At 37.4% G+C, this 20,096-nt stretch overlaps 1 protein-coding gene across 9 annotated transcripts in view; it reads left to right on the top strand.

Moving 5' to 3' along the window:
• The first annotated feature begins 5,566 nt into the window (after positions 1-5,566).
• ZPLD1 (zona pellucida like domain containing 1) overlaps positions 5,567-20,096 on the top strand; it is a 335,829-nt gene continuing 321,299 nt past the window's right edge. For all 9 annotated transcript variants that reach the window (XM_077774868.1, XM_077774866.1, XM_077774861.1 and 6 more), the window contains exon 1: positions 5,567-5,651. The gene's annotated coding sequence lies outside the window, so the exon portion shown is untranslated. The remainder of the gene's footprint in view (positions 5,652-20,096) is intronic.

Below are 20,096 nucleotides of genomic sequence, written 5' to 3'. Positions count from 1 at the left end.
TTTGATTACTGTAGCTTTATAATATAACTTGAAGTCTGGAATTGTGATGCCTTCAGCTTTGCTTTTCTTTTTCAAGATTGCTTTGGATATTCAGGGTTTTTTATGGTTCCATACAAATTTTAGGATTGTTTGTTCTAGTTCTATGAAAAATGCTCTTGGTATTTTGATAGGGATTGCATTAAATATGTAGATTTCTTTGTGTAGTACAGATATTTTAACAATATTTGGTCTTCCAGTCCATGAGCATATATGTCTTTGCATTTCTTTGTGTCATCTTCAGTTCTTTTCTCAATGTTTTATAGTTTTTAGAGTACAGGTTTGGTTAGGTTATTCCTAGGTATCTTACATTTTTAGTGAAATTATGAATGAGATTGCTTTCTTATTTTCTCTTTCTGCGGCTTCATTGTTAGTGTATAGAAATGCAACAGATTTCTGTACATTGATTTTGTATGCTGCAACTTTACTGAATTTGTTTATCAGTTCTAGCAGTATTTGGGTGGAGTCTTCTGGGTTTTCTATATGTAGTGCCATGCCATATTACAAATAGTGAACATTTTACTTTTTCATTTCCAATTTGGATGCCTTTTACTCCTTTTTGTTGTCTCATAGATGTGGCGAGAGCTTTTACTATTATGTTAAATAGAAGTGGTGACAGTGGACATCATTGGTCTTGTTCCTGACCTAAGGGGAAAGGCCATCATTTTAAAACTCTGTAAGAGATGATGTTAGCTGTGGGTTTTCATCTAATGTTTTTATTGTGTTAAGTTATAGTGCCTCTAAACCTATTTTGTTTAGAGTCTTTTATCATAAATGGATTTTGTACTTTGTCAAATGTATTTTCTGCATCTATTGAAATGGCGATATGGTCCTTATCCCTTCTCTTATTGATGTGATGTATCATGTTGATTTACTTGTGAATATTAAATTACCCTTGCCAATACAGATATAAATCCCAGTTAATTATGGTGAATGATTTTTCAAATGTATTTTGGGATTAGGTTTGCTATTATTTTGTTGAGGATTTTTACATATATACATATATGTTCATTAGAGATATTGACCTGCAATTCTCTTTTTTTTTTTTATGGTATCTTTATGTGGTTTTGGTATCAGGGTAATGCTAACCTTGTAGAATGAATTTGTAAGATTTCCTTCTTCTTATTTTTTTTGAATAGTTTGAGAAGGATAGGTATCAATCTTCTTTAAATGTTTGGTGGAATTCTACTATGAACCCAACTGGTCCTGGACTTTTGTTTGTTGGGAGTTATTTCTTCATGTTTCAGTTTTTGTAGTTTATGTTTTTAGGAATTTATCCATTTCTTCTAGGTTGTCCAATTTGTTGGTACATAGTCTTTCATAATGTTCTTTTATAATTGTTTGTATTTCTGTGGTTTTGGTTGTTATTTCTCCTCTCTTATTTGTGATTTTATGTATCTGACTTCTCTGCTTTTCTTCATAAATCTGTCTAGAGGTTTATCAATTATATTGACTTTTTTCCAAAGAACTAGGTTATGGTTTCATTGATTTGTTCTATTGTTTGTTTGGTTTTTTTAGTTTCCACATCATTTATTTCTGCTCTAATCTTTATTCTTTCTTTCCTTCTGCTGGCTTTAGACTTCATTAGTTATTCGTTTTTAGCTTCTTTAGGTGAAAGGTTAGGTTATTTATTTGAGATTTTTCTTTTGAGGTAAGCCTGTATTTCTATAAACTTACATCTTAGAACCACTTTTGCTGCAACCCAAAAGTTTTGGACCATTGTTTTCATTTTCATTTGTTTCCATGTACTTTTTTATTTCCTTGTTGACCCATTTATTGTTTAGTAGCATGTTTTTTTTTAAAAAATTTAATGTTTTTTATTTATTTTTGAGAGAGAGAGAGACAGAGAGAGAGTGCATGAGCAGGGGAGGGTCAGAGAGAGAGGGAGACACAGAATCTGAAGCAGGCTACAGGCTCTGAGCTAGCTGTCAGTACAGAGCCCAAGGTGTGGCTTGAACCCATGAACCGTGAGATCATGACCTGAGCTGAAGCTGGACGCTTAACCGACTGAGCCTCCCAGGTGCCCCGAGTAGCATGTTGTTTAACCTGCATGTATTTGTGGTCTTTCCAGCTTTTTTCTTGTGGTTGATGTCTAGTTTCATACCAATGTGTCAGAAAAAATGCATAATATGGCTTCAATATTCTTAAATATGTTGAGATTTGTTTTGTGGGATAATTTGTGATCTATTCTGGAGAATGTTCCATATGTACTTGAAAAGAATGTATATTCTGCCATTTTAGGATAAAATGTTCTGAATATCTGTTAAATCCATCTGTTCTAGTGCACCATTTGAAGTCATTGTTTCATTGTTGATGATCTTTCCATTGATGTAAATGGGGTATTCTAGTCTTCTATTATAGTGTTATTATCAATTAGTTCTTTTATTTTGTTTTTAACTGTTTAATGTATTTGGATGCTTCTATGTTGGGTGCATAAAAATTTACAGTTGGTATATCTTTTTGGATTGTCCTCTTTATTATTATATAGTGTCCTTTATCTCTTGTTACNACCGCGAGATCATGACCTAAGCGAAAGTCGGACGCTTAACCGACTAAGCCACCCAGGCGCCCCTGGATCTTATATTTTTATCCATTCTTTCAACCTATGTTTTTTGATTGGAATGTTTAGTTCATTTACATTGAAATTAATTATTGGTAGACATGTATTTGTTGTCATTTTATTGTCTGTTTTGTGGTTATTTCTGAAGATTTTCTCTGATCCTTTCTTGTTTTCTCTGATCATTTTTCATGTTTTTCTGATTTTCTTTAGAGATATATTTGGATTTCTTTTTCTTTATTCTTTACATATTTATTATAGGTTTTTGTTACATGGTTACCATTAGGTTTGTATATAATCTCTTCTGCATATAGCAGCTATAATAAGTTGATGGTCATTTAAGTTTGAACCCATTCTTTACTCTTTTCCTTCCTACATTTTAGGTATATGTAGTTATATTTTATATCCTTTTATTTTGTGAGTACTCTTTCTATTTTTTTTTTGCAGAAATACTCATTTTTTACTGCTGTTGTGTTTCCTACTTTTATGCTGTCACTTTTTATCTGTCTTTTCCACTCAAAGAATCCCTTTTCATATTTCTTGCAGGGCTGGTTTAGTGATCATAAACTCATTTAGTTTTTGTCTGGGGAGCTCTGTATCTCTTTTCTGAATGATAACCTTGCTGGATAAAATAGTTTTGGCTGCAGATTTTTTTTTGCCACTCAGTACTTTGAATATATCATACAATTCCCCTTTGGCTTGCAAAGTTTCTGTTGAAAAATCCCCTGCTAAACTTATGCGGTTTCTCTTGTAAGCTACTTTTGTCTTGCTGCTTTAAATTTTTTTTCTTTATCACTATATTTTGCCATTTTAAATACAATATGTCTTTGTGTGGATTTGCTTTTGTTAATTTTGATGGCGTTCTCCATGCCTCCTGGATCTGGATGTCTGTTTCCTTTCCCAGATTAGGGAAATTTTCAGCTTTTACTTCTTGAAATAAATCTCCACACACCCCCCCTTTTCTCTCTCTCTTTCTTCTGGAACTCCTATAATATGCATGTTGTTACATTTGATGGAGTCCTTGAGTTCCCTAAGTCTATTCTCATTTTGCATAATTCTTTTTTATATCTTTTGTTCAGCTTGATTACTTTCCATTACTCTATCTTCTAGGTCACTAATTCGTTCCTCTGCTTCTTCCATCCTGCTGTTCCTTCCATCAACTGTGTTTCTCATTTCATTTATTGAGCCATTTATCTCTGCTATATAATTCCTTATCTCTTTGTTAAGGGTCTCACTGATGTCCTCCACGCTCTTCTCAAGTCCAGTGAGTATTCTCCTGATCATTGCTTTAGATTTTCTATCGGGAATGTTACTTATATCTGTTTCACTTAGATCTTTGGCTGTGACCTTGTCCTCTTCTTTCATTTGGGACAAATTCCTCTGTCTTCTCATTTTGTCTAAGTCTTGTGCTTGCTCTTCTGTGTGTTAGGAAAGGCAGCTATACCTCCTTTTCTTGAGGATAATGACTATGAAGAAGAGATTTTGCAGTTTTGTACTGTGTGGTATTCCCTGTTTCCCAGGGCCTGGTGCTTCCATAAGTGTCTCCAGTGTATGCTGTGTGTGCTCTGCTGTTTTATCCTGTTCACTTTGTCCTTCAGGCCAGCTGTCTGCCAAGCTTCTCTTTGCCTGATATGGACAGTGTTTGGCCCCAGGCCTGAATGTGGTGCTCTTTATATAGGTGTGCTCTATTTGGTTTGTGAAATGAAACCTATTGCCACCTTTGCTGGAACCGAGGCTCTGCAAATCTCCTGCATTGTGAGGCATGTGTGAGTAGATGTTTGGGCTGATTTTCTTGGGGAGATGACTTGCCACACTGGGACTGGGGCAAGTGAGACTGGGAANTAATGCTAACCTTGTAGAATGAATTTGTAAGATTTCCTTCTTCTTATTTTTTTTGAATAGTTTGAGAAGGATAGGTATCAATCTTCTTTAAATGTTTGGTGGAATTCTACTATGAACCCAACTGGTCCTGGACTTTTGTTTGTTGGGAGTTATTTCTTCATGTTTCAGTTTTTGTAGTTTATGTTTTTAGGAATTTATCCATTTCTTCTAGGTTGTCCAATTTGTTGGTACATAGTCTTTCTGTCTTTCTGGTGGCAGTTCCACCAGAGCATGGTAACAGAGTTTGGTGTAAACAAGTTAGGTAGCAAAAGTCCATGTTATGCTGGTTCCTGCAGATGTCCTCTGCTTATGCTGAGGTGCTGGGGAGAGAAAAGGCATGGGTCAATTACTTTGTTCCTGGAGGTGTCTCTCTGTGAATGCTGTCTGTCTGGGACATTCTCTGAGAGAAGCAAATATCCTCTCCACCATGTGCTCTAGGCACCCTTCAGATTGCTGTTTCCATGCTGTATGTTCCTGAGCTGTTTGCCTACTTTCTCTTCAAGAGCAATCCCATTGTCCTAAGGGCTTTCCCAGAGTCAAGCATGCTGACATTTAGAACTCCAGGCTTTGAGCCCTACTCTTTGCAAGAACTCATGAGATTTAGCCACTCTTGCTTTCTAAGCCAATTGTTATGGGGATCCATTTTCTCCATTTGGGCTCCCCTGTGTGCTAGTCTGCCTCTCACCCTTCTCTGTGACCTCTGCTCCCTCCACAATGTGCTGCCCAAGATCTGTTTTTGTCTCAAGCTGCGTCTCTGCCCTTCTTCCCTTCTTCCATGTGTCCTCTTCTTTACTTTTAGTAGTGGAGTTAGTTCTGCCAGTCTTGAGGTTAGTTTCTGGGATATTTAGGATGATTTGATAGTTATAGTTGTATTCATGATATGACGCAAGCCTAGGTCCTCCTCTTCTGCCACTGTCTTCCAATCCATTCTATCTAGATATTTTCTTTAGAGAGTAAAAACGTTCTATGTTTTGTTTGGTTCTAAAAATATTAGATTCTAATAGCGGCTGAGCTATTTTCTCTGACAAGAAAACAAAGTGGTTTGTTTTTTTTTTATAATGGTAACTTCCTTGTTTCTTTCCTTTTCAGAGAATGTGTGTTCTGTCAGCAGCTAAAAGTACATATCTGGGTGTTGATCAAGAATGTGAAGTGAGGCCTGAGAAAATGCAGAACTGAGGTAAAAATTTCCAGGAAACACTGTAAAACCTATCATGATATTCTGTGGTATTTCAAGTGCTTATAGAAAGGTGAACCTGAGGTGAATATGAAAAAGGTAAAGGCCCAGCTTAGTTTGAGAAACAGAGAAGTCTGAAAAGCAAAATGTGAATTTTTATTTTCAGTGTGGTATAAGGGTGGCTTTCCACTTTTGTTAAAAAGAGAACAGATTAGTGTACCTCAGTTGGATGAAACAAATCTTTTATAATGATCCTTAAGGCTTTGCCATTTCCTCTGTCTGAAATGCCTCTCCTGATGTTATTTATTTGGTGGCTTCATTCTCATCATTCAGGTCTCAGCTCAAATATCATCCCCTTAGAAAGTCTTTACTAGACCACCCTAATTGGTCTTTGTACCCCGAACCATCTTGTGTGCTCATCCATGGCTCTCCTTTCTGGTGGGATGCATGGGAAGATGATGCTTCCCTGACACCCTTGCAATTGGGCAGGACTCTGGCAAAGTTTTGGCCATTAGGGCATAGATGAAAGTGATGTGATTATGCAGTCTCATCAGCCTTGGTGCTCTCCAGATATGAGAATGACATGGAGGAGAACTCCACTGATGTGTTGTGTAGAGGGACATACATAAGGAATAGACTCCAACTTGTCCCCTTATGACACTGAGATATTTGGGATTGTTTGTTATTGCAATTTAGACCCCATCTGGCCTAAAACAGCGTCCTCTTTATTTTCTTTATAGCACCCTTAAAATAATCTCATGTACTTATTACTAGTCTGCCCCCCCACCCCTTCAAACATTGACAGATGCAGGTAGTACACAATAGCTAAAGGATTAACTATATTGTCTGTGGATCCCCATCTTTCTTAAACAAGTCTTTCAGAACAGCCCTTAGACACTCTGATAACTGCTTTGGCACAAATCTGGTAAATAGGAGTTATCCATGAATGGCCCTTGTTGAATTAGGCTAAGTTCCCACTACCTCAATTTCTCCCTGTCCTGGTTCATTTCTTCTGATGGAGGGAAGTATATAACTTATTCCAGAAGGGCTATCGACTGAACAGTATCTGAGAGAATGGATATTGCTTCACATCCCTAGCAAGGTTCTCCTCCAAACATGTATATAGAAAAGAAGAAGGTGGTGAAATTTCCAGAGGCTACACAGAATCTATTGTCCCTATTCCTCACTCTGTTCAGCTACTAGAACTGATATCATCATAGGCAAAAGGAATATGGTGACCCTTGCTTTGCCGCTCACCAGCCCTACTTTGGACATGTTGATTTAATGTAAAAAAAAAAAACAAACCTTTTTTTTAAAAAAAAGAAAACCTCAGAATTCACCGTTAAACTCTTGGATTTATGCCCTCTACATCCTGATGTAGATTCCTCTCTTAACTTTGTTGGCTTTAAAGTGTCTCAATGCAGTTTTGATTTGCACTTCTCTTTTTATGATTCCGGTTAATCATCTTTAAATTGTCCAAGAACCATTTATGTTTTAAGATTCTGTCCTTTTTTTAAAAAAATAGTTTATTGTCAAGTTGGTTTCCATATAACACTCAGTGCTCATCCCCACAAGGGCCCTTCTCCATGCCCATTACCCCCCTACCCCTCTCCCCCACCCTCATCAGTCCTCAGTTTGTTCTCAGCATTCAAGAGAGTCTCATGATTTGCCTCCCTCCCTTCCCCAACTATTTTTCCCCTTCTTCTCCCCCATGGTCCTCCGTTAAGTTGAGATTTGTCATAGGCTTATGACAAAACAACTCTTTCTACTTTAGTTTTCCACAGCTTCCTCAAGCCATGTCCCCAAACTATGGGTGCTCAGTGTTTTCTCCAGGTTTCTCATTGATTTTATGCTTGGAGACAGTGTTCTTCATCTTTCCATGTTTATCTCATTTTAATTCAACATTATGCATTTTTTTGTCTTTGTATGGAATTACTTTCCAGTAGTAATTTGACTAGCCAATATCTCCTAGCTGATACATTCACTAAGATTATTTTATTACTGTGCAGTTCCTTATAGTCTTATCAACTGTAAAACAAACAAAAACAAAAACAAGAACAAACAAAAAAATGAAGACCTTTCCCTCTTTTTGTTAAAATCCAAGAAGACTGGATATTCTTTCACTGAAGAGAGAGTGATCAACACCGTCAATGTGAGAAATTATCCTACAGCTTTTGGGCTGATAAGACTATTTGCACGTAGGTAGAGTGTAAAGCATTTCTTGCATCTGGATACAAATACACAGTAAGGTTGTAGAGTGACTTTGCAAAGAGGATTGATATGTAAGAGTCCTTGGCAAAAATGCGGGCATGGAGAAAGATTGTGGGGTGTGGTGGCATCTTCCCTCTATGTTCTGATGTAGATCCCTCTCTTAACTTTGTTGGCTTTAAAGTGTCTGGATTTTGATATTGGACATGACACAATATCCATATCCTCTGGCTAAGGGCTTTCAAAGTTTAAGCACAGCGCCCTAGCTTTCCTATATAGTAAGCACACAGTCACATTATTTGGATAGTTAGTAGCATAACACAGATAATTTTGACAAGATAAATGTGGCCCAGGCCTCGCTTGATGGGCATGTGAACTGAGCAATAACATAGGCCTGGGCTCAGTAGGGCTTCATGCTTGTTGATGCTCTGCTGTCTCCATGATGAAGTTTCTTAGTAATTTTTGAAAAAGGGGCCTGGTCCCTCATTTTCATTTTGCCTCAGCCCCACAAATTATGTAGTTGGCCCTTCCTCATGTGAGGTTAGATTGCCTGGAGAATCAAGTCTGTTTATAGAGCAGGGGCCATTGTGAAGCACCTGTGAATATATTTCCTTCCATTAAGGTGACTGACACTTCTGTTTATAATTTTGATTGGAAGTGACAACAGAAAAGGATGTATATTTATTTTAATCTTTTATACCTTACTTTAGAAAGCAGACCAGATATAGGCATGAAGAGCAAATGGATGAGTGCAATATTTTCCTTGCGCTCCTATGCTCCCGAGAATACCATTAAGATCTGTTTCAAAACTGTAGTAAGCATAGTCATTTCTTTCCCACAGAGATCTGCTAGGTATCATTCCTGCATATAAATTTCTTTTTAAAATCTTAATTCAAGTTACTTGCAAAGAAGACATCCACAAAGACTTGAAAATTTAAATTTTCCTCTTTGAGCATAGAGATTTTACTTTTCTTAATTTTAAGGCTTACTTTATTTTTATTTTTCAAATTTTTATTTAAATTCTAGTTAGTTAACATGTAGTGTGATTTCAGGAATAGTATTTAGTGATACATCACTTACAGGCAACACCCAGTGCTCATCCCAACAAGTGCCCTCTTTAATGCCCATCACCCACTGACCCTAATCCCCACCCACCTCCCTACATCAACCCTCAGTTTGTTCTCTATAGTTAACTCTTTTATGGTTTGCTTCCCTCTTCCCCCCCCCATGTTCATCTGCTTTGTTTTTTTTTAGTTTCACATATGAGTGAAGTCATACAGTGTGTTTCTCTGACTTATTTTGCTTAGCATAATTCACTCTAGCTCCACCCCTATTGTTGATTTGATGGTTGAGTAATATTCCATGATATAATATATATTATTATACATATTCTATATATGTATTATATTTATATAGTATTTAAATATTATATATACATATATGCATACACACACACACAAAATACATCATCTTTATCCATTCATTAGTTGGTGGACATTTAGGCTAATTCCATAATTTGTCTATTTTTGATAATGCTGTTACAAACATCAGGAGAGCCTACATTTTTTTTTGCCATTTTTGGTAAGTGGTTACAAAACCATTCAATACTAAAGTAACCTTCCAAATTAAGATACTCAAAGGTTTAACCTGAAAGTATTCTAAATAATAAGTCCATTTCCCTTCTTTGAATCTACAAATTTAAGAAAAGTGGATAATCTGTACTCAAAGGGTAAAACTCAAAGCAAGCATGTGTTGTCCTATGTTAGGATGAAACAACAAACATGCCCTTTAGAAGCAAAAACAAAGTTAGGCTGACTTCAATGTCAGGGATGCCATTACACAATCAGTGCCCTGTGTCATAATTGGAAATGTGAGAACCTATTTACTAAAGAGAATTCTCATCTCTCTTGGAGCCCTAAGGCAGGGAGGAGTACATGCAAAGCCATTTTTGTTTCTACCAACCAGGACCTCTTGGTTTGGGTACAACCATTGTGCTACTGCCTATGACAGATGCCAGTGATTTATGATACATTCCTTTATTTTGTGTACTTTTTTGCTCCATGAGATTAAAACCCATAACACCTTAAACACAGGGAGAGAGTTCAATTTTATAATCAGTGCTTCTAGCTCAGGTATACTATTACTTTTGAAAACTCCCCAAATAAATATTGCTGGAAATCCTAGATAGCCCCATTTATGCCAGTGAACTGAAGACATAGGTCACTTGTCTTCATCTACAAAGGCAACATGGAAACTGTGGTTGAGGTATTGTCTTTAGAATCTGATCTTTTTCTCTGTCTAAATTACTTTGAATTGAATCCATTTTTCAATTTGGTTAACTCACCTTGTTAAACTTTAATATATTTTTAATTGATAATGTTTTGGTTGCCTTTTGTTATCTCAATAAGAGGTATTGCTTTTCAATTTCCTGTAACTTTTAGACACATCTAAACAAGCAGAGAGTGAATTTTTTCATTCAATCTGATTCTACAATGCTCTGTTTATAATAATAATTAAGAATTTATTGCCTTAGCCTTGCAGCTGGCTCAGTCCAGCAGGAGCAGTTAATTTAATTTCAAGTGCCCGGAGTCTTTTTGTTATTGAGAATCTGTTCTTGAATGAGGTTACATTTGCTGGGTTATTCCATTGAGGCTCCTCTTGGGGAACTTGACCAAATAGTCACTGTCTTTCACCAATCTGAGTTAAAGCTGGAATAGCAGGTGGTCAGAAACCCTATAAGTATCATGAATTTAACAAGTTATTCAAAATTTAATGCATAATATTCATGCCACTTTGGGTTGTGCATATTAAGCCCTTTATATGCATGGGTTCATTTAATCCTCCAAAAAACCTCATATAACATTATTACCAGAGAGGTGAGAATTTGTCTGAGCTCATAAAATACAACAGTGTTGAAGTTGTGCTTCAAACTGAGGTCTGACTCCAAAACTCCAGGCTTTTAGCCACTTATCATTTAAAATTTCTAATATGAAAACCAAATAATTTTTGTTGAGTCCTATTAAGGTAGAATTATTCCCTTCAAGGCTTTTGGTAAATAAATAATATCTTTATATCATTGTCCATTTAGGTTCCATTTAGTGCTCTCTTTAGTCTTGTTTTACTCCTTAGTTTGCTCTTTGTCTTTTCTAAAAGACAGATACTTCACATATGTACATTATTGCTTTCAGGGGGAGAAGTACAATTCTTGGTAATGCTAATTTTCACCTATTACAAACTGTAAAATCTGAACACCACTAATTGTACCAGAATATCATTTCCATTGCTAGATATAATAAGTTTAGGGGCAGTTATACAATTCAGAGCATATCATCATCATCATCATCATCATAATTATCATCATGATCAATAATAAGAGCAGCTTTTATTGAGCATTTACTCTTTACCCAGGCTTACTCTAAGTGATTATGAATATTGCATTTAATCCTCACAATGCCTATACAAAATAGGTAGTACTAATATTCTAGAGGGTTTCATAGAGGGTGAATCTGAGATTCAGAGTCAAATAAATTTGTTCAAGATAATGGAGAAAACTCATGATTTAAGACTTGGACATCCTGGACTCCTATCTAACTCTGCCTCCTACTAACTACTAACTCTGTAGCATCAGTTATTTCATTTACTGTCTCTAGGCTTATACTTTTGAATTATGAAATTAGTAATATTTCATGAAAGAAAATTTGGAACATATATAAAAATTGCTGGAGACAGGAAAATAGTCACCTATTTGATGGTACTAATCAAACACAGTTACTATTATATGTTGGTAGCTTTATTTATATATTTAGCAATGAAGAGAGTTGTTTTCCTTTTTCTTATCCTTTTAAAAATAAAGTTGCAATCATTCAACCACATGTTGAATTTTTTAAAAATAGACTTTTTCCTAGAACTATTTTAGATTTACAAAAAAAGTTTGGAAGATAGCAGAGTTCCCATAATCCCCACACTGAATCTCCCTTACTACTAACACCTTACATTAGTAGATGTATTTGTTATAATTAAAGAACAAATATTAATATATTTTTATAGTACTGTATCTTACATTATTATGAGGCCCATAATTTATTCATATTCCCTTAATTTTTTAAAATATCCTTTTTCTGTCCAGGATCACATACAGGATGTCACATTCCATTTAGTTGTTATGTTTCCTTAGTTTCCTCTTGGCTGAAAGAGTTTTTCAGACTTACTTTGTTTTTGATGATCTTAGCAGTTGTTAGGAATACTAGTTAGGTATTTTGAAGAATGTCCTTCTATAGAATTTACCTGAATTTTTTCCCTCCCATTAGTATATTGGCATTATAGTGTTTTGGGAGGCAGACCACAGAAGTAAAGTGCCATTTTCATCACATCATATCCAGGGTACATCTATCATCATGCTGCTTGACCTTGATCACTTGGACGAAATAGTATTTGCCAGGGTTCCCTACTTTAAAGTTAATCTTTTCCCCTCCTCCCACATTATATTCTTGAGACAGAAGTCACTTCTGTACAGACCATACTTAAGGCTTTGAAATATATATATGTATGTGTGTATATATATATATATATAATTTTATTTATTTTTAAACATTATTGGTCTTTTCCATATTGTTGTGCAATCTGCATAAACATTTTTTAAATTCCTATTCACCATCCTCTGGTTTACTAAACTACTTTATCAAACACATTTAGATTGTTCCTTTTGTTTCTTTTTGTTTCTTTTCAGAAAGAATCTTACAAGTAGGGTTACAAGGTTAAGGGTAGAAACATACTGAAATTCTTGGTGCATATAGTTCCACCAAAGAATTGTACCAGTTTACACTCCCAGTATAACTATATGAAAATGGATCTTTTACTTGCCCCTCTATAAGTTGCTTATTATTATTTACGTTTTTGGTTAAGTTTCTGGCAAAATGGAGTTTTACTGTTATTTTAATTTGTATTGATTTTATGATTACTAAAGTAGACAATTTCCAATGTATTTCTTTTAAAAAATTTTTTTAAAATGTTTATTTATTTTTGAGAGAGAGAGAGTGCAAGAAGGGAGAGACAGAGAGAGAGGGAGACATAGAATCTGAAGAAGGCTCCAGGCTCTGAGCTGTCAGCACAGAGCCTCATGGGGGGCTGGAACCCACGAACTGTGAAATCATGACCTGAGCTGAACTCCAGTGCTTAACCTGAGCCACCTGNGCGGTGGAGGTCAAGGAGGTTGTTTCCTGCTTTCTCCTCTAGGGTGTTGATAGTTTCCTGTCTCACGTTCAGGTCCTTTATCCATTTTGAGTTTATTTTTGTGCATGGTGTGAGAAAATGATCTAGTTTCATTCTTCTGCATGTTGCTGTCCAATTCTCCCAACACCATCTGTTAAAAAGGCTGTCTTTTTTCCATTGGATATTCTTTCCTGCTTTGTCAAAGATCAGTTGGCTGTATACTTTTGGGTCCACTTCTGAGTTCTCAATTCTGTTCCCTAACCCATGTATTTCTTGACTAGAGCTTCATCTTATTCACATGTATAATTAGGATAAAAATCACTATAATATGTGAAGGAACTTTGAAAGCTCTGGAGTCCTAGATATAGACCAACCATCAACCATTATAAGTAAGCTTCCAAAGTCCCTTTCAGGCCTTGAGGTTTTGAGCTGTTACCAAGGGTTTACCAAATGCTGACAATAATTTTAAGGTAGGAGAGTTCCAAGTAATAGGGCTTGTTATCACATTATAGTCGTTGACTTTGGGAAGGATGTGGTAGCTTTAAGTTATTAAATTGATGAAAATTATCAAATATATCTAGTAGGTTGTGAAATTGGTAGTTCATATAAAAACATATTTAGAACATATATAAAAGTCTGTGTGATCAGACAAAAATGGAAGTGTGGCGGTTTCACAGCCTATCTCCTTCCTTTTTTACTCATGGGACATATTTGGGCATTGACTGTTTAGTTAACTAACCCCACCCCAATCTTTGAGGAGATAAAGGGCAAAAGTGGCGTGAGTGGGTTTTCTCAAGAAAATTAATCAGAGAAAATAGGAACCACATTCATCTGGAGCCTGATTCCTGTAAAGGGATGGGTTGAGGTATTTAGTATAATTAAACATTTTAAAGTGTGATGTGTTTTGTCCCACTATTAATCATATTAATATACAAATATTGACATCAAAAAGACTCAGAAGGATAAATTAATTACACTTAGGCTGATATAATTGCTGAGTGGAGAGAGGCCATGGAAATAGTAGCTAATCCTCTTTAGGATGCACAAATCATCAGTCTCAACTCAGGCACTCAAACATACCATAGACTGGGTGGCTTAAACAACAGAAGTTTATTTCTTATTGTCCTGGAGGCCTGTTATTCTGAGGCCTCTTTTAGCTTGTAGGTCCTTGTGTGCTAGTATGACTTCTTTGTGTGTGTGTGTTTGTGTGTGTGTGTGGAGAGAGGGAGGGAAGAAGCTCTCTGATGTCTTTTATTATAAGAGCATTAGTCCCATCACAAGGACCCACCCTCATGACCTCATTTAACCTCAATTACCTCTCAAAGGCTCCATCTCCAAATAGTGGCGCACTGGGAATTAGGGCTTCAAAATACAAATTTTGAGGGGACAACATCCAGCCTATGACATCATCTGATAGTTAACATGGTGTACTTATGGATGTGGGTACATACCACACAAATACACATATCATGTATACAAAAGGAAAAATACATGCTAGATCATGGACAGTATATTAGTTACCTTGATTATTCCCCACTTAGAATAATATATCAGGGGTTTTTGTTTAATTTTGGTTTACTTTGGTTTTTTTTTATTAGGTTTATTTACTAGTGCACATGAATGTTAGTCACTAACTAACTAATGACTTCTCCTGTAACAAGAAACCCACAGGCAGATGTTGCTGGGTTGGCTCAACAGCTTGAGGCTGTTAGGGCCAAGGCTTTTATAATTCTCTTGTCTTATGTTTATGGTTGCCAGGTAATAAGTATAGCTACTTTTCCAGCTCTTCTATCCATATTCCGGCCAGGAGAAAAGAAACATGGGAATGAGCAAATGGGATATGTTAGCTGAGTCTTTTAAGGACTTTTCTAGAAGCCCCAGTCTATGACTTCAGCTTACATTTTATTGACCAGAACTATGTCACATGGCTACCAGTAACTGAAGGGAAAGCTGGGTAATATAAGTTTTATTTGGGGACTTAATATTGCCCTCTAACATGGGGTTCTTTTAATAGACAAGAAAAGAGAAATAGATATTTGTTTAGAAGTTAGCAGAATCTGCCATAACTACATGCCAAGAGCTATTTAAAAAAAAAAAAACTGAATTGACAGACCCTCCATCAATGTGTAGATAGTCCTCTCACATGGCAAAACAGCTGCTTAGGAAATTCCTTCCCCAAAGAGATGTTTAAAAAGTATATCTTCAAAGGAAACGTATTTAAGGGATTGAGGAAGTCAGTATACCTTACACACTGCAGTCTTCATTCACAGGGCAGCCACCAGTTTAATTCAGTTCAAGCTGAGAAAATTTTGGGGTGGTTGACAGATGTGCTGCTTCAAGACTGCTTTTTGGCTCTACTAGTGGTTCCTGCTTCCGATTTCCTGTGGTTGAAGCACACTGCTTTCTTTCATTCAGAGACATCTTGTTCCTATCTGAATCATTACACCATGACTCATCTTGTGTTGGCTCCTTGTTTGCAGGCTTTCGTGAGGTTGTCCGAATTGTTGCATGGATATGAAAAACACTGAATGGCTGAAGATTAACAAGGTGTTAAGAGATGTACATCATTTGTACACCTTTCAGTGTCATACTCTGGACTCTTGACCAGCAAGTCAAGGTTTTTGCATTTGTAAATCAATGAATAGCTGCTCCACTTTCTGCTGTAAGAGAGATGGAAAGGAAATCACCTGCTTTTTAAAAATATAGGGTTCTAGATCTCTGTGGTTGCAATGTATAATTTTTTTTGAGTTATGTGTATTATGAGTTATGTGGAGGATGGAACAGAAGACAGCGACACTCAGCTGGGTGTTATAGTAACCCAGGTGAAGGTTGTGAGAGAAAATTGCAGATTCTTGCAAGGAATGTTGCTGGAACAGAAGGTACAGGATGTGGCTACTAACTGGATGCACATGAAGAAAGAGAGGGAGAAGAAAAGTTAGAGGGATAAGTCAAAGTTGGTTCAGGCTTCAGGACTCTGAATCTAAGAGAATAGAGCTGATACATGGTACAAGGAGAATCCATAAAATCTGTTCGGTGGTAATAGTAGGGGTGATGTGTTCTGTCTGTGTTCTCTCATATGCTTTGTGGAGAAGATGGAGGATAAGAGTTCAGCTGAATAGACAGACTGAGACAAGGTCTAATATGGTCATTAAAGTGCTTAGTTGCAATTCTTCCCACTCTGTGAACACATTTGATTTAAATTTTGAATTCAGATCCATTGGGCAGTGTGCCTAAAACTCATCCCACATTAAAACACTGTGAGAATTTGCATTTCCTCAATACCTATCTCTTCCCATCTCTCCCATATCCCTAAGCCTGAATTATCACATACTCCAGAATGGGGCAAATTGAGCTTAGTGTTTTAAATACATTTCTTTTTATTGTCTATTTCAGGTTTAAAGGAACATCTTTTTTATGTTTGTCAAATTGCCACCTAGCTTTCCTAGTCCTACAGTTTACAACTGGCTTTGATCACTATGGATAAATTGCTTGTGAAGCAACTTACAGACATTATTCTGATGATGATCCTTTAATATATTCACTTTGCAGAGTGATTTCTATTAACAATTGTGAAGCCATTCCTAAATGATCTAAAGTATTTAAGATATATGAAGATGTTTGGCTCCTTTGATAGGCACCCATGCTTTACTCCCTTCTGGTTCCATGTTTAAGTTGGTCAAGGGAATTTCAGAGAATATTATTGAGGCAGGGAAACAGAATTGAAGTTGATTTCTTTACTTCTTTACTCTTGTCTCATCTTTTTTTTTTTTTTTTACAAATAGTTTATTGTCAAGTTGGTTTCCATATAACACCTTGTCTCATCTTTTCTTAAAAATTTTTAAAATTTATTTCTGAGAGAGAGAGACAGCATGAGCAGGGGAGGGTCAGAGAGAGAGGGAGACACAGAATCTGAAACAGGCTCCAGGCTCTGAGCTGTCAACACAGAGCCCGACGCAGGGCTCGGACCCACAGACCATGGGATCATGACCTGAGCTGAAGTCAGACGCTTAACCGACGGAGCCACCCAGGTGCCCCTCTTGTCTCATCTTCTGATAGTCTTCTGTACACGGGCCATGTAGTGGGACAGCAGTGGCTCCATCACATTTGTGCACTTAGACCATAAAGAGGCTAACAGTAATATCAGTTTTTTCCTGTCCTATCATTCCTGTGAGATTAAAGTACATGAGAACAGGAATCTCTCTCTCTCTGAGCACCATTCACCTCCTTATCTATAGCTCAGCTAGCAAATGTTTATGTCTTGCTCAGCTAGCAGTGAACATGTTTTTCAGCTCTTTCTTGGTTCTATTGTATGTCCCCTTCCTTGTTCATTTAAATATTTTTAAAATAATATTTTAGAGATCACATATATCCCAATAAGTTTCCTTAAATGCTTTTTGGAACAGGAAGTACCCGTATATGCATCTGTGAACTCCAGTAGAGGTCCCAGCTCCCTCAAGTTTGATTGGGGAAGTGGATTCAGTGTTAATGATAGAAATCTTACCTTTTGTTGGTGAAGACATTATTTCTTTCACATATTTTCCATATTTTCTTAGACATTGCCAGTCAGTGGGTACACATATTAGTCAAAATAACTATTAGTTATAACATATTAGTCAAAAAACAATAAGAAACAAGAAGAACAACAAAAACCACGATACAAACCTAACATTTGTTGAACACTTCTTATGTGCTAGAAACTCCTCCAGGCTTTTTTGCTTATTTCTTGCATATGAAAATTGAGACCCAGACACAGTAGCGGTTTGTTCACACAAGATCACACAGCCAGTTAGAGGGGAATCTGAGTTTGAGCCCAGGACATTTGATTCTCTGCCTCCTCCTTCTCCTCTTCCTCCTCTTCCTTCTTTTTTTAAATTTTAGAGAGAGAGAGCATGCGAGTAGGGAGAGGGGTGAGGGGAAGAGAGAGAGAGAGAAGAGAGAGAGAGAGAGAGAGAATGAATCTTGAGCAGACTCCATGCTCAGCACAGACCCCAACACAGGGCTTCATCCCATGACCCTGGGATCATGACCTGAGCTGAAATCAAGAATCAGACGCTGAACTGACTACCCCAAGGTTGTTCAATTTTTTTTTTAATTTTAAGATATTTTATTTATTTTTGAGAGAGAGAGAGAGAGAGAGAGGCTGCGTGAGCAGGGGAGGGTCAGAGAGAGAGAGACACACACAGAATCCGAAGCAGGCTCCAGGCTCCGAGCTAGATGTCAGCACAGAGCCTGATGCGGGGCTCAAACCTATGAACTGCGAGATCATGACCTGAGCCAAAGTCGGATGCTTAACCGACTGAGCCACCCAGGCGCCCCAAGGTTGTTCAATTTTTGAGCCCACATGATTGACTCCTTTATTTTCACAGAAGCTCCGTTCCTTGTAACATGTCCTGGAATATTTTTTGCTAACAAGGATTGTGTCACATGTACTCACAAACCATTTAATTTTTTTTTTTAATTTTTTTTAAGGTTTTTTAAATTTATTTCTAGAGAGAGAGAGAGCGTGAGCAGGGGAGGGTCAGAGAGAGAGGGAGTCACAGATTGAAACAGGCTCCAGGCTCTGAGCTGGCAGTCAGCACAGAGCCCGACGCGGGGCTCGAACCCACGAACCGTGAGATCATGACCTAAGCGAAAGTCGGACGCTTAACCGACTAAGCCACCCAGGCGCCCCCAAACCATTTAATTTTTAAAAGGCACACTTCTGCATACTTCCATATCCTCCAGCACTGATGGACCTTGGAATCCTTGGGAAGCCACTGCTGTGGGGTGAGGTAGGCTGTGACAAAGGGGAGAAAAGCTTTTTACCTACAATGCTGTACTCTGGCCTCAAAGTTCTGCTGAGGTCTTACTGAGTTTTGAACCCCTTTTCAGATTTTTACTTAGAGTTTGCCTCCTCTGTCTAGGACTCAAACAGGTGTCTAACTGGAAACATATCAGAGTAATAGCCACCATTTTGGGCTCATACTCCCTCATCCATTCTTTCATAAAACTGTCTTTGTGCTTCGTCAAGCTTATTATGTATGACTCTTTTTCAATATGGGTTCTTTCTTTACAGGATTCTCAGGCACATAAGACATGGGCTTCTATCAGTCAATTTCTCAGTTTTCTACACAAAGTTGGACTTGTCTGAATTCCGCATGAGGCCCGTCTTAGTACCTCAGTACCGTCCCAGCCCACTGGCTCCCGCAAACCACAGTTTTCCTTCTGTCTTATACTTCCACAACTGCCAGGGCTCCAACCAGCCCAGAAGGGTGGGGGAAAATTAGCCTGTTTTTCTGACTTGACCTACTTAAGCCAGGGTCTAGGGGCTAACCCTCATATTTCTCTGTATTTCCTCTGACAGAGGGTGAAAATCAATCTGTTTTGTCCACTGCTCTAATCTGTAGTAAAAACTTAAGTGTATGTGGATCACTGAGACTTGGTTCATTGCGGGAAAAGCAGAGATTCCCTCATTCCCAAATCTTTCACTTGTCCAAACAGGGTTTTTAGATTTCTCAACCACATTCTTATCTGTCCATTCTACAAAGGCATGAGTGATGGTTTTGCTCAGTTTCTGGCAATTTGCCTTCAAAAAGTAAAATCCCAGGTCACTCTTTCTTTAGTTCCATGTCAGTGAATAGCCTCAACCAGCGGTGAGAATCTGCTGATGCTTCCTCCCTGGAAGGTGAGCATCCTCACAACCATTTCACTGTGAGCACCCTTCACAATCCTTTGATCTAAGCGAGTATCATCTACTTGCTATTGTGTCACCTCCTTTTCTCCTTTGACTGTTTTATCCTTAGCAGAACTATAGGCATTTTCCCTCTGCCTTTTGCTATGTATTTGGAAAGGTAACTCACTCTCTGCTATGTTTTGCAACAACCATATACATGTCCTCTGGTACTAGAGGGAAGACACAGCAGTATATTCAGTCTAATGCTTTCAAGTACCAATGCCATGACACAGTTGCTTATTCTCTTTTCACTGACTTTTCATTACACTCTATCCTACCTCACCCATGACCTGCACAATATGGGCTGCTGTCTATGGCAT

Source organism: Crocuta crocuta, unplaced genomic scaffold (genome assembly GCF_008692635.1).
Source record: "Crocuta crocuta isolate KB4526 unplaced genomic scaffold, BGI_CrCroc_1.0 scaffold6, whole genome shotgun sequence".
In the NCBI taxonomy this organism is placed as follows: Eukaryota; Metazoa; Chordata; class Mammalia; order Carnivora; family Hyaenidae; genus Crocuta; species Crocuta crocuta.
This window is presented reverse-complemented; position numbering and strand designations above follow the sequence as displayed.